This window comes from Melitaea cinxia, chromosome 6 (assembly GCF_905220565.1).
Source record: "Melitaea cinxia chromosome 6, ilMelCinx1.1, whole genome shotgun sequence".
Taxonomy (NCBI): Eukaryota; Metazoa; Arthropoda; class Insecta; order Lepidoptera; family Nymphalidae; genus Melitaea; species Melitaea cinxia.
This window is the reverse complement of record NC_059399.1, coordinates 12274591-12296590: the sequence shown is the minus strand read 5'-3', so window position 1 is coordinate 12296590 and position 22000 is coordinate 12274591. Positions and strand designations below refer to the sequence as shown.

At 30.9% G+C, this 22000-nt stretch overlaps 1 long non-coding RNA gene across 1 annotated transcript; it reads left to right on the top strand.

The window, feature by feature from the left end:
• Positions 1–608: 608 nt before the first annotated feature.
• Positions 609–18443, top strand: LOC123654376. The gene is made up of 3 exons (XR_006743232.1): positions 609–764; positions 6705–6707; positions 18433–18443. It is a non-coding gene; the product is annotated as an uncharacterized LOC123654376 (long non-coding RNA).
• Positions 18444–22000: the final 3557 nt, after the last annotated feature.

Here is a 22000-nt window from a genome sequence, read left to right as displayed (position 1 = left end):
GCACGCATTAAAACTGTTTTTCCCATACATCTCTTTATTTATCGGTGTAAAAGGTGAAAAATGTTTGAAAGCAACAAAACCTCTGAGAGTAGGTAGCCCCATAGTTGGTATAAAGGAGACCCATATCTTGTTAATTAAATCAGCACAGCAGGGTTTCTTCAGGCGGGTTGTTCGCATCTTGCCGTATCTTTCTAAAGCTGCCGAATTTCAGACACAAACGAGGTTTAATTTAAACTTCACTCAAAGGATATTTAAAAACGACAGTGATTATACCCATACAATGTATTTTCAATGACAAAAGACGTTCTAATAACGCCGCTAGTCTTATTCTACTTTTCTTAAATTTATTAAATAAAATCGCTTTAAATATTTTTTTTTTCATATAAGAACTTTTTGTTAATGATTTAAAGTAAAGGTACAATCGTGCTTTGTTTTTTTTTTCGTGTTATTATTCCATGCTTCTGAATGTATACATATATATATATATATATATAATTATATGTTTACACAAACACACACACACACGCACACACACACACATATATATATATATATATATATATAAAATTGCTCAATAAATGTCAGTGAATTGAAAACAATTAAGTATCATTTCTTGTTAGATTGTTGTTTCATAAAATTATTCTTATTCCCTATACCAAAAGTATCAAACACTTAACTATATAATACCTAAAACCATTTGGAAGTAACAATAAAATACGTTTATCACTTATATTTTCATTGGATATTAAAATAACACAGATAATGTTACGCAATTGTTACATAACATAAAGAAATATTTTTTTAATTACTGCATTATTATTCGTGTCTAATTAATACTATTGTAATTACGTGATCTATTTTGAAAGTAGGTTTTGTTTGGAATATCTGAAAACAGCCTTGCAAATATTTTTTTGTTCGTTTTCATTTCCACTCATAATTAATTTAATGAAACTGAAATTCGTGGAAATGAGAATTGTTTTTTTATGGAATAATTGAAAAACCCCGTGATAGATAAGTAAGTATACCGTACGTGGGAGGTGGCATTACTAAAATACAAAAAAAAAATGATGATAAAATTACCCGACAACTGGCAACAATATTTTGTAATATACAAAAAAAACGGATGAAAAAGTATTTTTGAGGTCAAGTATAAATACTATTAATGCCTTAAAAATAATAATGCCTTAAAATTGGATATCATATAGCAAAAATACATTATATCATTTATATAAAATGGTAGACCATTTTCAGGTATGATATCCTTAATTAGGATTCGAAAACACACATAAGGGTTTTATTAAAAGTAAATTGTATAAAATACGCATAAAAAGATATAAGACTAAAGAATTGTACGGTTACAAAGTATGCGATAGCTGTATTAAATCCTTTGTACGGGTGGTCAGCTAATGCTAATACGGTATGCCTTTGATGGATCGCGTTCAAGATCTACGGTAATAGTAAGCCAGATACATCTTTATCTTGGGAATTCCTTAACATTATAAAGAGCCTTTTAGGGATTTGGAAAAAGTCTATTTGTATATTCCTTTTCATCGATGCTGAAAAAAACTGAACTGATAAAATACATGCGAATCAATATTATATGTTTTATGTGAATAAAATATCACCATGGAATTTTTTATAAATATAATTATATACATATCTTGTAAAACTAGGCTATGTAAGCGAGTCAATGTATTTTGTATGAAATAAAGGATTTCTTTTCTACTACAAGAAGCAAAGCCAGAGAACAAGTAATAAGTAATCTTAATTTGCTCGTGAAGACCTACAAAACTAAAGTAGACGCAAATGCATTGCCGTGTAATAAAATGAAAGAGGGGAAATCAACCATAGATGGGAAAAAGGGCTTCCTCATTCACCGTTGCCGCAACTATAGCACTTATTTAATATCTACCGAATTTGTTTAAGAGAAGCTACCTCAGCCATTCAGACAATCAGGTATATAGCTAGGCTTTACTAAACTCGTCGCGTAACATTGAAATGTTTAAATTATAGACTCAACAATTCTAAAACACTAACAGATTATTCTAATTAACCTATTGTTATGAATCAGGAAATGTAAATATTAACGCGGTTGTTGTATTCACTGCGGTTTAAATTCTAATTACGAGATCGTCCATATTGTGTATACATAATGTACTGAATATTACATCTACTATCGGAAACTGTAATCCGTTTAGTTTACTCTATTTACTGTGAATAACGATGAGCTAAATTACGAATAATGTGAAAAATATAAACAAATTTTCTATCACTCTGTAGTTTTATATTACTGCTCACAAACGTTATTTGAGCACTCCTTTTAAACTTATTTTCCGACTCGGTTTACCTCGTTTACATGAGAAGTAAACACATAAATTGAAAGAAATAGTCATGTTTAATTTGACTAAATTCTTTTACAAGTATTATTAAAATGAAGAAACTTTGTAACACTAAAATATTGCTTATAAATGAATTAAACGACTTTTATTTTTATGTCTCATCATTTTGATATCAACAAAACTTTGTAATATCAAAAGTTTCTACCGAAATTGAATACACCAATTATTTAAATAATCCATTACAAATAATGCCAGGGTCGTATACAACAAATTCACCATATGAAAAATTTCGCTTCTGCAGTTTCCAGGCGCATATCGTTACCTAGGCTTAATCTTTCAAACAGCACCTTTGTATGAAGTTTTAATATTATGTGTAATTATATTATTTTGTAGACAATTTGTAGACAATTTCTGTACAAGTATTGAAAAAAAATACCGATTTAAAGATCCGTAAATTTTGAAATTTTAGTCATGAACACAATATTTATGTCCTGCCATTTTATGTCCATTTCAAATTTTATTTTTATTTACCCTTTCATTAGATTAGTCGTTCCTTACAAAAGACTAATAATAGTCCAACCAAAGATTCAAACTACAGACGAACAGATTAAAGAACAGATTTGCTTAATGGATAGAAATTATTTTATAATATAACCGATATCCTGCTCAAAATATGGCGCAGTCCGACTAGGGAAGTACTTCGACCTTACAGAAGATCACAACTAAATAATACTGCTCTCAAGCAATGTTGTGTTCCTGTGGTGAGTAAGGTGACGAGAGTTCCTGGGGCATTGAGGGTAGTGTAGTGCTTGCGATGCTTCTGGTGTTGCAAACGTCTATAAGCTACGATAACCGTTTACTTCCATTATAACAACTCATACAATTTGATTCCATTCAACTCCAGGTAGTTCGCATTCTCGACGATCCAAAGTTTATGGATGGTGAAGAATCTTTAAGTATACGAAGAGACATCGTCTCTCTATATGTTTTTACCGAAAGTATAATGAGAACTGGCTCCACAAGTATCGACTCGTCGTTCCTGTGGGTCTAGCCAATGAGGCCGAGAGGGTGGCGCAGAGCTTAGGCAACTCTGCGTTTTCCTGAAGAGTGTCCTACGCGACACAGTGTCTGTCTGATACTGTCTTAATCGTTTGCAATAGACGGACCAATGATAATGAGAAGTGTTTGAAGAACTTTTCAATATGCAACCACCGTCACGTTTTTATAATCGTAACCTTGACCACAAGACTAGATATCACTCAAACCGACTTGATCTTCTCGCTCATTTTTTCCGCGTACATACAAACTGTGGAATGACCATCATCCTATCTTGGCTTGAATATGTTTGGTTCAACATGGTCTATACAAAATTTTATTCCTTTCAAGTAAAGTTTATTTGAAAAGTCAACATTTGTATTCGCAAATGTGATAAAATCGAAAATTAATTACATTACAATTATCTATATAATTACTTCTAATTTTGAATAATTACTTTATCACTATATTAAAGAAAATGATTTATGCAAAAAAAATCGAATTTTTGAATCCATCAAATCAGAGAACTCCCTCAATCGTATGTCGCAGAGAAATTTTATCGCTGTGATTTGAAAAAACGAAATTAATTGATTAAAATATCAGTACATTATACGCATCATTTGGACTTGTATTGCGCGTGTAATGTTTTATAATTGGTTGGGACAAAGGCATAAAAAGAGCGGGTGTGCTGTTTACCCGCCCGCATGCCGCCGCCGCAAGCGCCCTCCGCTTCGCTTGTTTAAGTTTATAATTAACACTAGATTTTAATTAATATCTCCGATTTATGTGCATTTGACGTACTTTTCAAGTCCTTTGTTGGTGTTTAGAATAAGAACAACTAACTTGTCTTTGAACCAACTACCATAATTATTCTTTAATGTTAACGAACAATTGATTTTGAGTAAACAAAGATATCAAGAGAAAATTATATGCGACATTGACAATTTTATTTGGTAATTTATACTATATTGTACACTACAATCACTACCTTATACATCTTAAACACAATCTTGAGGTAGTCACTGATTGTGTGTACTACACAATGGTGGACTAATAGCTATTTAGCCATCTTTTTTAGACAATACAAAAAAAAGTGTTATAAACAAATAAAAAAATTCCAACACTACGAAGATTACTTTTATTATGATCTTAAGTTGTTCAAACATCTTAAAAAGCCTAAAACTAATTTATTATTTCATACGAAACTACACAAGCGTCAAACGCAAGCAACAATGTAAAATCAAAACTTGATGTTTAGCCACCGAGTGTTGACGTTGGGCACATAACAGAAATTAGAACCCTTTGAAAGAACAATAGTGGAAAAGGGTTATATTTTACGTCGGCGAATTAAATGGACACATTACAGTTAGTGCGCTGCGATGCCTGCGGCGACACCGGGCACAAAGGTTCTGAGTTTCGTTCTATTATTGAAAAGGGGTGATCAAAGCCGAACGATACGTTTCCATATATAGACCTTTTTCTATTTCTGTTTGTGCAGGTGTTTTTTGAATTCCCATTCCGGGTGCAATGTAAAGTTATTACATTGCCTTATTGCCATTCGCTGTTTCAGTCGCTATGAAAATAGCTTTAAAAATCATGGAAACTCTATTGTTCGGCACATTATTTCGTTTTTATCTGCGTTGTTTACGGCGTTTGTTTTATTCAGATATACCCCTAAAATGACGTATAATGTAGTAGTTGGGTTTAATGGTAGCCCGGCGTTAAATTTTATTGTTATTAAACAGACAGTCAGTCAATAAAAATATCAGTAAAACTAAAGATATACATTTTCATTATTCTTCATAAGAGATTTTTTAGTAGAAAAACAGTATTCGTTTTCGTTAACATTCATATTTGTTATAACTATAAGTAATAGATATTACGCAATTAACGTCTATATCCATTGGGTATATAAAACTACTCGTATTGTACAATTTACGCACAAGCAGAAAGCGCTATGCAGCGCCGGCAAATACTGTCATTTAAATAATTACTTGCCATTAGGTGTTCTGTGTTCTATTGGCTTTGTCGGATGAAACTAGAGCGTCAAGGGAATACTGTATAAATAATAAACTAGTAAGCCTAGAACATGTATCGACGCTTGATTCTAAGAGAGATTCTGTCAATATCTTGATGCATATAAGCAATAATAAATAGTAAATAGTAGTTAAGAATTAAGTATAGTAAAAACTTCTCCACCCATTTGCATTTTTTAAATTATATCAATTTTTTTTTTGTATGGGTAACTCAAGAAATGGTACCGAGAAATATGTCTGTCTCAAATATAAAACCAACAACATCTCGAATATAAGAATGTTTCAAATTGACAGGTGGGTATAGGGGAACACAGTGAAAAGAGGTCTTAATTTTTTTTTTCTTTAAGCAAATATATACTGAAAATGTATCTATAATGGAGTCCTTTTGCAACATTACTAAGTTTTGAATGTGTTGTATAAAAAATGATAAGTATTTTTGGTAAGGTGAAAATTTCGCATAAGTTAAATTGAATAAAATAAGTTGTAAGTTTTGTGCCTCTCTAAGCATGTTGTTACGTGTGACTCTGAAACGTATTAGCGGCTTTTGTTGTATTTGTGTGATATCAATATGTCATTTTATCCATAATTCATTCTTGAAAACAAATGTCATTCTTGAAAACAATATGTCATTTCATTCTTGAAAACAAAAAATCATACATTAAATAACATTATAATAAAAAGTTACCTTAATTGTTAAACAAATACTTAATATTTTAAATTTACATAACACACTAAATTCCTATACCATATTATATAATTTACATTATACACTAACACTGTAGTGTTTACATTTAAAAAAAATCGATTTACTAAAAATAAAGTACAATAACTATCGTATGACTTGAGATATTCGAAAAATATTAACCAATAGTTATATAAACGCAAAGTAAGTGTATATTTTACAAGTGGAATAAATAAAAATATATCATGTAAGATTATAACCGTTTCGTTTTATAATATAAACTTGTAACATGGTCGGGGTCTGTTGCACGAAAAGCATCAAAGCGCGTTAAATTAGTTAAACGTAGTCAGTAAAATAAAAACAGCTAATAAAGGGATCCATCATACCGGTAGCGGCTAAAACATTTTCGAAGAATATCCAAATAAACCTAAACTCCAGAAAGTTCTCACTCAATAACGTTAAAAATGAGCTCTCGAATAGCAACAAAATTGTTTTTCCGCCCAACAACATCGGCACGATACATCGCCAAAATGAAAAGTTTCCCCATCAGCCACTGACACATCGACTGGCGTTTACATCTTTATAAAAGAAATTGGCGTCGTTCATACAAAGGAAGTTAGACCTTAAGCCGAGGATCAACGTGTTCTAAACCGCATTTTTGTCCCCTCCCGGCTCGATGTTTTCGAACTGCCATCGCGTTATTGGTAAGCTATCCATCATTTATGGAGGTAAGTAACAAAGATGTACGATATAGTACCAGCGAGAACGTTGCGCTCTATGTTCTACCGGAGCGAGCCCGTCTATCAGGGAGTGTATCTATTTGAATAGATTCTGATGATATTGAGCTGTAAGAGGAGTAACGGCCGATCTGGGTTCCTATGTACACATACAGAATGGGAGTAATTGCTTTCAATGACATGCCGAACCCCCAAGCTGCGCGGAGAATGCCTCAATAATTAATCGAACATAACCGTTGATGGAAATCAGTTTATGCTTGATACCACGCCGTATTCAGTATTGCCTTGTAAACGATCCTTTCTACGTTTTAATTCAAATATAGTCCTACTTACGAGTATGTAAAATTATAAATACACAAGAACTTTAAGAATTGTTAATTAAAATATATTGTTTTCAAATACACTTATTTAAATATTTCAGTTTTGCATAATTGTTAGACCACCTGCTTTAAACATATAACACTTAACAGACACTTTCAGCACTTTCACTTGCGTATAATCTTGTTATTATCAGATTATTTGTTATTACTTACTACGATTTTTAGCAGTGATATTTTTTCCATCTTACAAAAGTATAAAGTTTTTTTTATATGAAAATAAATTGATCGTTATATTATTTATAGTTATATAAATATACCGTTGCCTTTATTATACAGGTGCACTTTATAATATATCAATTATTGTAACGTACGATGTATAAGCACGAAACAATCAATAAGAGGGCAGGGATCTAGTTATAAGTACTCTATTCAAATCTCTCCTCATCCTCCGCATCCATCTCAATATATTATGTTAAGATAGGAAATTATTTTGATGCGATTATTTTCAATGTAAGAAAAAAAATCCGCGTAGATAGGAAGAATATACGTCTATTAAAACTTACAAAATGTGTTTAACATTCGTATAGTTATTATGGTTATCTCTAGGCTATATTTCTTGCATTAAGTTACCTTTCCCTCCTGCTTTAAATTAAATATCTAGTTTGCCCGTGTATACTTGGCCCGAGGTTAAACGCTGAATCCAAACACAATGTCGTCATAAGCAGAGTAAACGACACTAGTTCTCAGCTTGTCTTCAACTAAATGTATGTAGAAATTCGTTCATCTCAGGCTAAATCGTTTTACTACATTGTGATAGAATGTAACGAGAAACTCCTTCATAATATCTGTGTTATACTACTTATGAATGACTACTAATATTTATGATACCTTGAACTAATGAAAATAAAAAGTTTAACAACGTATCGCTGTTACATCGTGACAGCTTACATTTTCGAGATGAACATTGACAGTTGAGCGAGAGAAGATAAAATCGTTAGGCTAGTTTTTTCTAAATAAAATTGTGGTGTCAAAGATTCCTATAACTTTAAAAATGAGTAAATCGGCCCCTTAACCACAGACAAGGACTGCGATCTTGTCTAAAAGTAATTTTAGCTCATGACGTTCAGTATATACTACACTACTAGTGACTTTTCACTAGTTTCCTTACCTATTGTAACATTTGTATACATTTTTTTACTATAATAAAATATTTATTCTTCCTTCAAAACTAACTTGAGGAAACATTACATTAAAAACCGTTTAAGATTTCCTTTTTTGTTTCCCCCTTAAGACTAAATATAACAAAAACACAAAGAAGTCAAGTTAAATTGTGTCAACAAGCAATTTGTATAATAGTTAATATCTGCAGCGAAATTAAATCCTCCTAGAAAGGAATCGTCATAATTTGAAAGCTTATTCTATTAAAGATTTTTCCGAGGCCGCAATATAACTTTTTAAATTAATACATGACGAAAACACTCGGAGGGCAAACATAAATTGGGTTAAAATTACGAAGAATACAATACAATACAAGCAGATTTAGCTTTCTTTTTATGAAAAAAGTTGAAGTGTGTCTTCAAAAATATAATAGCAGAGAATAAAATTTATAAACCCTATTTATTCCATTAATCCTTCAACCTTTCCTCATTCCCGAATAATAGCCATTGTTGTTTTTGTTATGTGTAAGCAGCGGTATGTTGTAAAACTGTCAATAGATTTAGATATCGAAAATTATAAAATTTTATCAATTTTTGAATTTTGATTAATACATATTTTGTACCGCCAGTCGTTTGGTGAAAAATCTAATACATAACATACGAAGTGAACTAAATATTGTCATGTGATCTTTGTGTTAAAGTCGTGGTAAATTTCGTGCGTAACGCACAATGGAACATCGAATTGTTCAAGCTGGACTCGTCAAGAGATTAGAGGGATGTCACAAGATTTTTTTTATATATAATTTATAAATATATTATGATAATGAATTATACCTCCTAAATAAAAAAAATCAATACCATATATCAGGTTAAAATATTTAAATATTTGATATATACTTAAATTAAGAAAAAATACTTCAATTTAATTTCTTCAACATATATTATGAAACTAATTATGATATTTATTCACTAGATAAAAAATCATATTATATTAATTGTGTCGTTAGAAAATGTTTGGTAAACTTTTAATGTCTTTTTCGACCTCGTGAAATATTTTTTTTCTTTTCATTTCAAAATAAACGCAAATTTTTTCATTATGCTTTACGTATAAAATGGTTAAATATAAATTGTTTGTAACAATAGACGGTAGTAATTAGTACCTGTAATTCGAATACCTTATGTATACAACACAGTACATGTAATAATGATTTACATGTTGAATCAAAACTTTTGGAATCCTCTTAGGTTCAAGAGCTACGAGTAGCTCGCAACGAACTCTAGTACGGTTAGCATCCTCCATCACGATAATTAAATATACACATATTGCACGCAGTAATTGCAGAAAGTTATTAAGACAACAAACGGAAGTTGGGCTAGCTTGAGCTGACTTACAATGGGACTTACGGTCCAACTGTTTACAGTAACTTGCAACGTCTTGCCATGCAACTGCACTGATTGCAACTTAATCGCCAACTTGCTAAGAACTAGTTTGATTCTTAAGGAATTCTGCAAACTAATAGCAGTTCAGATAGCGGAAATATATCTCTCTTGAGGTAACTATCCGTTTTATTTTCTACTTTGTTTAACTTTCTTCTATTTTCTTAGTTATTATAAGTTTTGAAATCATTAGCACTTTCTAAATTATGAAGGAATATAAAGTTTCCCCTAATAATCAAAATCGATATTAATAAAAAAATTTAACTTCTGTATAAATTTCGTAAATATATATGAAGCAAACTTTTATGATATCGTTCCTATCCTGGTGCCTCAACCTGACATAACTATAATCTAAAACCCGAAATCAAAACGAAATACAACACGAGAGCGCCAGTATAAAATTACAAAAAAGCTATGCCTCCTTTTATTGCTATACGCATCACATAAAAATTGATTAATACACTTTGTCCGCGTATAAAAAATAAAGTTCATACTAATAAGAAAATTACGAGGTACTTTACTACAAAATTAAAAGAAAGACCACGAATAATTCGCGGGAACCGCTCGTATAGGAGTAAACTTTGTGAAGTTGGAGTGATTTAATTAAATAGATATATAATTAATTAGTATTGGGTACTCAACTTTGGAAGAACGATAAAATAATTGAAACCGTCAACCTTATAGAGAGCCAATAGATCTCTCTTAATTAATGATAAAAGAAGAATAATTTATTAAAAAAGTATTTTATAATAACCAAATGAACTTCACGTTTTCAATTCCAAATTTACGATGGATTTTTTTTAGTTTGCAGCCTTTATAAAGTGGAAATAGTGAATGTTTTTCCCTAAAAATTCGATCAGACTGCATTCATGTATGAATAAATATTTGTACGTGAATGAAAATTCATTTTACAGAAGTAAGATATGATTTGGTCGGTTCGGTTATCGAATCAAATACAACTCTATATCATGTATAGAGTCAGCGCGGAACATAAATAAATTATTTAATATTTTATTCTCATGTTGAAGCGATATTCCATACTAACAGCGAGTATACTACGTTGGTAATTGATATAAAACAAATATCTTTCACGTGTACCTGCGATATAATTTATAAATTTGTTTATGTACATAAATTTATAATATTCATGAAGTAGTATCCTGCTGCCGCAGAAAAAAATTGCTCAAAATCCGGATCAGCCCTACTAGGAAACAGCTCGACCTTACTGAAGATCACAGCGATAAATATTGCCTGTAAGAAGTGTGTTTTTGTGAACTTTCATTCGAGTATCACATAATATCGGCTCCGCTAACTATATTCGTATTTTAAAATTATTATCTATTAAAATGGTAATAATAAAAACATGACTGACCTTAAATTGAATCATCAAACGACCTCCATTAATGTTCAATCGCATACAAATTCTACGATCACTATCCCTTAATAAAAGCCATTAAGTGCTTGATTACTTTGAATTCGATACTCAGAGAACTTTAAACTACATCCTGATCAAATTACTTGAATGTCCCATCCGGTGATATATATGCCCAAATATGATTAATTAAATAAATATTTAGCGCACGATTGCTGTGAAAACATAATTAGGCCATTAAAGTGGTTCGATACTGATTTGCCTATAGGTAGGGACTGACCGCGACGCTGTCCCTGGAGGCAACCCTCCTAACTATGCGTGAACTGAGAAAGTTGTATCATTATGTCACTTACTAAACTCCATTATTTACTCTAATGAATTATAATCTATAGTGTCGCTTAACTATTTCACCCCGACCGCATCGAGGTACCCTACTGATATATTTACCTTGATGCGAAAATAAATGCTATATATATAAATATTATAATTTATAAACCATAGTTAAATCTGTGTATTCAATTTTAAATGAATAATTTAGAAAATACCTCAGGCATGCCAATTTCGGCGCTTGCCTGTAATTTGCACTCGAAACCAAGCGGGTCGGTAATGTATTAATATTAAGTAACTAATACCTCACATGCTTGAGAGCAAAACATTGCATCTCAATTTTACGCGAAACGACGCCGCACCTAATATGATAATTACCGACTTAGAAATTGCGAATGTAGTACGCTGTACGTATAACGAGTTTCGTTTCTTTGAGAGTATGGTTGAGAATGTAATAAAACAAATATGTAAAATAAATAAATATGTAATCATATGCGGAAATTTAATTATGAATTGTGGCGTATCCACATATTTACACACTTTTTAACTGACTTCCAAAAAAGGAGAACGTTCTCAATTCGACTGTATTTTATTTTATTTTATGTACGTTACATCAGAACTTTTGACCGGGTGGACCGATTTCGACAATTTTTTTTTAAGCAACTGCTGCTACGGCTTACCTGATGAAAAGCGATTACCGTAGTTTATAGACGTCTGCAGCACCAGAAGCATCGCAAGTATGTTGCCGACTCTACGCTCAAACATCCCCAGGACTCTGGCTACCTTACTCACCACCGGAACACAACACTGCTTGAAAGTATTATTTAGCTGTGATCTTCTGTAAGGTCGAGTTACTTCCTCAGTCAGGCTGTTCTCAATTTTGATCAATTTATTTCCTGCTGTGCCCCACCTCAGTTGAGGATTAAAGTTTGTAGGGATCTTTGTTTCCAGACTTTAAGCATGAAAGTTGATATTTCCGCTATTGATAGCGATGAAAAAAAAAAAAAAAAAAAAAAAATATATATATATATATATATATATATATATATATATATATATATATATATATATATATATTGAAATTACATACTATAAAAAAATAATTCTGGATAGGAAAATTGTAATTTTTGATGTTTCAGGTTCAGTAATTGGTTATTACCGTTCTGTTTATCACATTCACAGATGCTATTAATAATATGTTACAAACAAAATGTATATTTATGTACTTTAAATTCCCAAACATTTCTTTTTATTACGTATTAAGTCAACAACTGTCAAAGGAGAAAATTTCTTCAAAACAATTCAAACCCATATATAAACACAAGGGCGCGAATAAAGCATCACGGTGTCATCCTGTCCGTTTGTTCGACGCTCATATTTGTCACGAGCACCGGTAATACCGCCTGATCTCCCGCGATGCTGCATTCACGCCTATATATTATTCATAACGTTTTCAACGGGCGCACCGGCCCATACGGAATATTAGAGCATATACCGAGTTTATATCCGCTTTTCAAATTCATCGCTAACTAAATTGTTTTCGACGTTTTCGATTCTATGTAATTCTGTTGCAACGCGTTCGTTATAGGTTTATTAATTTCATTGGTTGGTGTATTTATAACATATTTTATTTATTTAACAAAAGTTTTTTTGTCAAAATTTTCAATTTTATCAAATCATTATGCTTCTCGTTTTCTTCGTTAATTATTTTTGTACAAAAATAGGACTCATCGTTTTCAATACGTCATAAGTATAGGCTAATTTGTTCTTTGCGCGCAATATTCATATGCAATATTTTACATGGTAGGAACTTTTTATTATTTAGTATTTAGACTTACAGTAGGTACATAGTCATGTTGTTTCGAACAACAAACATGACTACGGACGTAGTGTAAGTTGGTAGAAATCAGTCGGAATACTCTTGGAATTGTAAAATTCTATTTCAGTAACTCTCAACGGTATATGCAAAGAGCCCATAGAATGAAACTACAAAAGCTCGTGAAAAATGTGTAGAAGATTTAAGTACCTATGTGAGAAATTCAAACGGACCAATACTGCAGTGTATTTTAAAACACAGAAGAACAAAGTATGAACGGTGTTCAGTTACATGCGATGTATGGAAAATAACAAAACACATTTACAAAGGATAACGTTTGTAAATTTGGCGTAAAAATATTGAACACTTCGTTAGTAACTTGATATATTTATTATTATTTTACGAACTATTACAGTTTTACTTATATTTAACATTAAATTTGATATATTGTATTAAATATTTATTCTATTATTATAGTTTTTATTTTAAGCAGTTAATAAAATAAGTTTATATTTATTGGCTTTAACTTTTTTTCAATTCTATAAATTGTATTTGCTTTAAAGTTACAAATATTAGATAAATAAAATTAATCTTGAACTCATTGTCGAATTTAAAATACGTAAAAGTTACTATAACACCCTTAATTACAATATCATTTTGTATAAATGTGTGTTAATAATATTTAAAACGTTAGAGTTTGATTCATTTTCTAAATATAAAAAAAATTATTTCAGGTTGGCGCAGCTATGATGTCCTGTCCTCTGCCTTTGCCGCTTCTGCCGGCACTTCACCCTCAGCCTGCCCTGGCTTCTGACTTCCCTATTCACATTGGAATAAAGGTAAGAATTTTTTAAATATTACTACTCTCTCTCTTCAAAGAACAATTTAGTACATCTCTGGAATCGTGAATGTTTTACTGCCTTTTCTTAAATATGGTTTTTTTACACTTTACATACAAATATAACATATATACAAAAAAATATATATATACAAAAAAAAGTCTTACAATAACTCGTGTAAGATATTTAAATCGGAATTGTTACTCGGAATATATTCAAGAATATTTGTGTACGAGCTTTTGCTATATGATTTATATTAAGATTTTAATTCATCTACTAAGTTAAATACAAGTTTCTGTTATTATATTACTATTATAAAATCGTTATTGTTACACTAAATCAATTTTACTACACTTTTATTTCAATGCAGTGAAAAAAAGAACATTCTTTAAAAAAAATAACTAGATTCTAATAACAGTTCTAATTTAATCGAGAATGTATATACTTTTAATGTTATTTTTCAATTTCTTAGGCAGATATTATATCAACGTAACTGTAATTGTATTTTCTATCTTATTTTGCTTACTCTTTATGTTGCCCTCTAGCGGGTCTTGCGTCTGTTTATAAGGGGAAAAATATATAATTTAATCCGGCCGCCTTCTCGACGAGTTTTAGACAACTTAAATTGCGAATGTATCAAAGCTAAATAATATAAAGTAAGCGAAGAATATAAGGTAACTTCTCAAGAAGAAATTTTACTGTAAAGGTACTCTCACATAAGCTAAATATGTTCAAAGTCCTTTGCAAGTTATTTACAAAGATCAAAAAGGTATTCTTGATTTAGTGGATCTGTTATTTTATCTAATACAGCAACAACTCGTTCAGATTTGCACGAGTGAAATAAGGGTCCGAAAAAAAATAATTTATTAAGTATATTTTTTACAAATGTTATAAAATAGTCGTATGAGTAACAAAAATGTAAGGTTAATATTTATTGTTTCTATTAGATATCATTAAAACAAATTGGCTGCTATTACAAACAAACACAAAAACTGTTTTATGCAATTGCTTAGACATCGAGTAACTAGGTCAGATATTGTACAGCATAATTGTTACCTTCAAAGCTTAGATATATGATAGTATGTTAATTAGTAAAAAAATGCATCCATGAAAGTACTGCTTGATTTTTGTCACAAATAAAGTATGTATATTCCTGAACGCCGCTATGCTATTATTATTTGTGATGAACTTTCACCCAATTACCTTTGAGAGTTAAACCGTCTTAATTTATAAGTAATCGATACACTGAACCCAGTTTAATTAGTTCCCTACCTTTGAAGTGTACGCTTTATTTATTTAATTATCTGTAAACGGTCCTTGGATTGTTACCCTATTTTTTTTCTATATTAATTTATGGAGATGTTTGTAATCGTACGATTTGTTTCTGTATAGTAATTAGTAAGTAATTTATAAAATGAACGACATTTTTTATTTAAATTATTTAAAAGTGAACTTTATCACTGAGTGTTCATTTTTTTAAAAACTCGAACGGTTTAAGTTAAATTTGTTTTGTATTAATATTCGCAACCCGGTGCCGTTTACACGCCGCGCTGAGTCATCAAAAAACTATTAAACTACAACTTTAACGGGCGCTTGAAAACGTGGTATTATCACAAAAACAAGATGAGTATACGCCTCGATGCATAAGTTTACTCATTAAAGTACAATTTCCTTAAACATCAGGAGAACAAAATATGAAAAAATTGTTGTTGCAAGTTTACTCCTTCGAAGACTATGAAGTGTACTCGAATAGTAAGTCGAGCACTAAATAACTACAAATTGCGTTCTTTATCATTACTCCTTATGTCTCTGTCTAATTTACTCGGGTGATTCAATTTTCAATGGAAGGCCATATTTCAGTAGTCGCGGACGAGATTTCAATTCATACATAATATTTGAATAAATAAATATGCATGAAAGCAATTTATAGAGACCGCTAGGGTTGGTCGGCTGGGCGGCACAATATCGTAGCCTCATTAGTAGCCTACTACGATGCTACGATGCTACGAAACTATGTAACCACTACGCCTTTTATTGTGACGCCGATTCTATTTTTGTGTTTGAACTTTAAATTACAGCTGAAATGTTTCTTATAAGTAATCCAAAGCGTAATAAAACATATGACCTACTTTATTATTATTAAATAACCAATTCCTAAAGCCTTTTCAGTGGAATTGACATTTCAGATCGACGGTAGCACCATTTTGAAGAAAATAAATATAAATAGTAAAACAACTTTACTCCACATAAAAATGTTACAAGACAAAATTACAAAGAAACTTAATATTTAAATTAAATAACAATCAATAATAACACTTTATTAAGTAATGGGTACTTTGAGCTTACGTCATATTCTAAGTATCATGAACTTTAATTCAGATTTTAAGTTAACTTATATAGGGACAAAATATGAATATTGAGTTCCAAAAATTTGTTACAATGTCGTGAAATTCATTAAGAATAATGGCGTTGTCATAAAATAATGGTGCGTAAACATCGGGCGAATTTAACTAAGGAGAAACGACGTCGCGTACAAAAAACAACCGAATATTAGTGGGATGCGACGCTAAATAATAGGCATTATCTCTTACAATATAAACGTCGCAACCTGCCGTAATAACCGTCACTGGTTAATGATGACCCGTCCGTCCTATCTGCGCTAAAGCTGTGATAGCGTCAATATTACTTATACATACCCGAACCATAATGGAACCTGCCCGCTACGCTCAATGTTAACTGATAATGTATACAATGGTTATTAAAGCTGTTAATTTTTTTTTTATGTAGTAAATCTATTCCGCAATATTTATAAGTCAAAATATTATTAATGATTGGATGGCAAGGTTTAGTATTGTAGCCGCAATAACTATTGATTCAAAATTAAACAATTTGTAATCCTCATAAATATCAAGCTTAAAGTAATAAAAGAATTCACTGATTCAACAAAATCTTGTCATTGTTTTTAATTTTCACAATTAACTCTTTACTCATGAGGGTATCTTGAATTGGACCGCTTTAAGTAGTACAGCTAATGTTCTTGAAATCTTTGGAATTAAAACGATCTGAAAAGACTCGGGGGAATTATGTGAGCTAAAAAATATTACTCAATTCATATTATAGTGAAATTTCAACTACAAAAACTACAAAAGGTTTTGTATATGTTCAATCAACACAACTTGTTGTACCCTTAATTGAACAACAGGTTTCCTAAATTGTACGAAACAATTTTTTTATCTAAATGGTCGAGGGGATTTTAATAATAAATATACAGTTTTAAGACACTCATTTACTTATTTTGGCCAGTGAAATTAATGTTTAATTGAGTCAGTCTCTAACGCAGCGGCAAATAATCGTCTTTTTTTAAATAATACTTCCCTCTTTGCCATGTATAATTCGCTCCTATTTCTAAGTCGTTAATCACTAAATTATTTATTTATTCTTTTTTTAAAAGAAACGATTACACATATCTTCAGTAGTGATCATAATAAATCCAATTTCACACTTGGCACTTTCCATAGACATAGAAAGCTATAAGGCAAGGAAGAATGGACTTTATTCAGAATCAATTGCTCTAATTGGAGTTGTGCAATTTAGGAATTTTGTACTGATTTGATGTTTAGAATTCGTTGAAAAAATAAAAAAGTTTTTCAACTATTCCACTTTAAAATAATTCCATAAGGATTATATAACTACTCAAATAAAAACTCATAAAATCTGTATATACCAAAAAAAATTCAGCTTTTCAATAGTACAGGCAGTCTAATTTGTTAGTTGGTTTTAATACTATAGCTAACGAAAAGTATATAAAATATCCGACAGGAAAAGTTATTAAATGTTACATGAAAAATATCAAGAATAATCGCTTGCTCTATAAAATCTAGACGGGTAAATGATATCAGACATCAATATCTGATATTTCCTAGGTAATGACGAACCGTTCGTTACATTTGCAGAGTTGAAATAATATTTATCTGTTATCTAGATGTTGTATCTCTACCCAATCAGTGGAAAGTTGAAGTATTGTGAGTCTAGTAAAAATATTGACAGTTAAGGATAACAATTGGAAACTCCAATTTTCTTAAAAACATTTTGAGAGACATTTTTACTTTCGTGTTTTCAATGTCTCTGTAAAAGGCTAGTAATTTATGTTTTGTTAAACTTAACGTTGAAATTATTTCATTCCTAAAGTCCTAGTTCTAGTTCTTCCTATTTGTAAGATTTTTTTAAATGTAATTTTTATAAAATTAGTTTGTAGCGTGTCTTGGGTTGTCAATACTAACGGGAAACTTTATTTAGTAACTTTCGAAATTGTCTTTTATGATCATATTCCATAAGTATGTAAAACAAAATTACGTAAACAATAAAAATCAAATTAACAGAAGTTCATTGCGTACAATAACTTAATGTACAAACGAATTGAAATCTTAAAATATGAAACGAAGGGACAAAGTAATACTTAAACAATATCACTACGAAACCGTCTCGGTCATTATGTTTTATTTGTGCCACGTACGAAAGCTTTATTTTTCTATACTCCGTATATTGTGGGTAAAAGTTTTCTAATAAAAGCCATCCGACTAGATAAGTTTTTCTCGTCGTTTAAGGCCTACCAGGTGACAATTAATGACAATAGGTCTTTTTTACTGAGTTGGTAATAGAAGTTTTACTATAACATCCCTTCCAAAAACTCAAGGGACAACCTTTGGAATCTATCGCCCATATAGGAGTACTTTAAGCTTACAGTTGTTTCTTTTTCTAATTAATGTTTGTTTATAAAAGCCACTTGCGTTTGATCCTAACAAACAAAGTTATGTAAAAATGTTCAGCAATAGATGGGGCCATCTGTAAATTAATTTTTAGCACCGTGTTCCCTTTAATTGAAGTTTTGCGTGTTGGTATGGACAAGGTACCATTGAGATTTCGTTCTATTTTAGATCTTATCTTAAACTCATAAGATATACAACACATTGTTTTTGTGGGAGCACAGTAACGTTTTTCGTGCAATTTATATTTCATAATTTCGTCATATAATAATATATAATAATATAGGGTCCTACTCGTTACAGAGATTTGTTTTATGTGAGATTGTGAGGGTAGCTTTATTTAACTAAATCAGTTTTACATTTTTCAACATATTTTGTCTATTTTTTATGATTAGTCCGAATCTAATTTAACAAAATCTGCGCAACGCGAGAAGAAGAGTTTTGTTGAAGTCGGGTGATAATTAAATAATGCGTAGGATGGCAGAAATCCGTCTTGTACTTTCGTGTTATTATTTCGACAAAAATTTTTGTTATGTTATTGCGGGATTTTGTAGACGACGAATCTTCTGATTATATAAACGATTAAGTCGTACCAAAAGTCAAGAAGCATCTATTTCAAATTTATTATTGTAACTTATTTTTGCAAGTTTTCCGTATTTTAAAACTATAATATTTTAGTGTATCGATTAGTTGACGTCTTGCTTTATAATAATGATCCGAAGTTGACATTAGGTACGTGTACATTTCTTCAAATCTATATAAACACTAGCTGACCCCGCAAACGTTGTTTTGCCATATAAGTTATTTTCACCCTTAATCCCCCCCCCCCACCCTTATAACTTAGGAGTATGAAAAATAGATGTCGGTCGATTCTCAGATGTACCTGACATGCACACAAAATTTCATAAAAATCGGTCCAGCCGTTTCGGAGGAGTATGTTAACTATTTACTAACAACATTACATGACCTAGATTTTTTGTAGACTATAAATAAATAAATATATATAAAATCGTCTTAGCAATCAGACAAATCGCCCAAAGACTGAGCGGCTCTGGACGCTTGTTTCCGGTGAAGACGGCTTAATCCTTCGCTGATTAAGTGCACAGCTTCCTCGAACTTGTAACTGTACCAGAGACAGATTTGTAGTTCAATTTACTGAGGCCTTCTTGCGAAAAAAGTTTGAAGAACAAAACAGTTAAGAGATATATTTGTTCACTGTGTACAAGTTAATGAGCATTTTCTGAGAGGTTCGCTGCTAATTTAGCGTTTAGGAGTTCCGACTCAGTTTGTAGAGCTTAATTGCTATTTAATCCGTAAAGGTGCAAAACGAATGTAAATATTTTCATTAGGTCGGTGTGTTTAAACGTCCACTGTACCACTTAACAACATGATATACTTAATTACTTCAATTGACAAAATATACGTTTTTAATAATAACAAATAAAGACAACACTTAAGAAATACAGTAATAATGAACATATTTTAACTAAGTTAGAGCACAGGAGGAAATATCCTGATCAAAATCTGGATTAGCCGACTAGAAAAGTACCTCGACCTTACAGAAGATCACATTTAAATAAAACTGCTTTCAAAGTGTTGAGTAAGGTTAGGGGTTGGGTCGGGAACGCGCTTGCGATGCTTCTGGTGTTGCAAGCGTCTATAAGCTACCGTAATTGCATACCACCAGGTGAGCACGTACGCTTGTTTGCCGACTTAGTGTTATAAAAAAAAGTGTATAAGAACTTTGTGTTAGTATTTACATATTTTATTGCACCATAACTTATATGTCCAGTTCGAATTTTTTATATGATTTTGATTGATATGATTTGAATGATATAATTCGAACCCAACATAGTATACATTGTTTTTATCATTCGTACATAGTTAAGCGTAGAATATCTTAAACAATACTATACATCACACTTAAAGGCTAACTCAGCATGCATTACACATTAAACAGCTGTCTCGAAACTTATGCTATTAATAAATATTTATTTTATGACAAATTAACTCATCAATAAAAGTATAAAACAAAGTATAAAAAACAGTACAAAATTTTAGGTATGTATGTGTAAAAAAAACGAAAGGCAACAACTTCAAACAGTATCATTAAATTTTTGAAACAGATTAATACATCGTGAATTCTGTATATATATATAAAAATTAAAATGTAGTCTACCCATAAGTAAAAACGGTTGGAGGTATAAGAAATCATTTGAAAAAAATATGTATTGAAATAATATATGTGTGTTCATACAGTAGGTAGGTAAGTTGAGTTCAAATGTAAAAAAAAAGCATCTTAACTTTTCGCTTGAATGCTTTCCCAGTATATCTAAAAATATCAATTTATACTTCCTCTTTTAAAATTGAATTATACAATATTCTGATTCTATTTTTGTATTCCTTTAATCTATTTTTATGAATTTAGTAGTATGGGTTCCAGACATTTAAACAATATTCATTTTTGCTTCTGATGTATGAATTAAAAAGTGCTAATTTTGTATGTGATTTTTTGCAATCTTTTGTGTTTCTAAAGATAAATCTTCTATAAGTGAGATAAAATTTAGCTTCGAATCCATTAAGATTCCTAAATCGTAGGTATATTTCAGTAACACATACCAAGTTATCATCCCTTATATTATAATCATAATGAATATTTCGAATTTTTCAACTATATGTAATTTTATAACACTTTTGGTCATTTAAGTGATACCGTTCACACCACGATATAAGTCTTTCTAAATCTGCTTACATTTTAAAAGATTCATCTGTTGTTGATATTTTACTAAACATTTTTAGATCATCCGCATATAAATATATTCTAGTGTTTAAAACAAGTTAGCGTTATTATAAATTCCGAAAAGTATTGGTCCAAGGTGTGATCCTGTGGTACACCGGATGTAGTAATAATAGTGTCAGATTGATTTCCACATTCATTTCTCGATTATGCAAATACGATGTAATCCAGTCAAAAAATTTTACACAGATACCGTAATTCATTAACTTATATAGTAAAATATTGTGGGCAACTACGCCAAAAGCCTTAGCTGAATCTGTGTACATGTAGTCTATTTGAACTTTACTGTCTAGCTATTCAGATACATTCTTTACAAATGAGGTCGTTCAAATCAGTTCGGTGT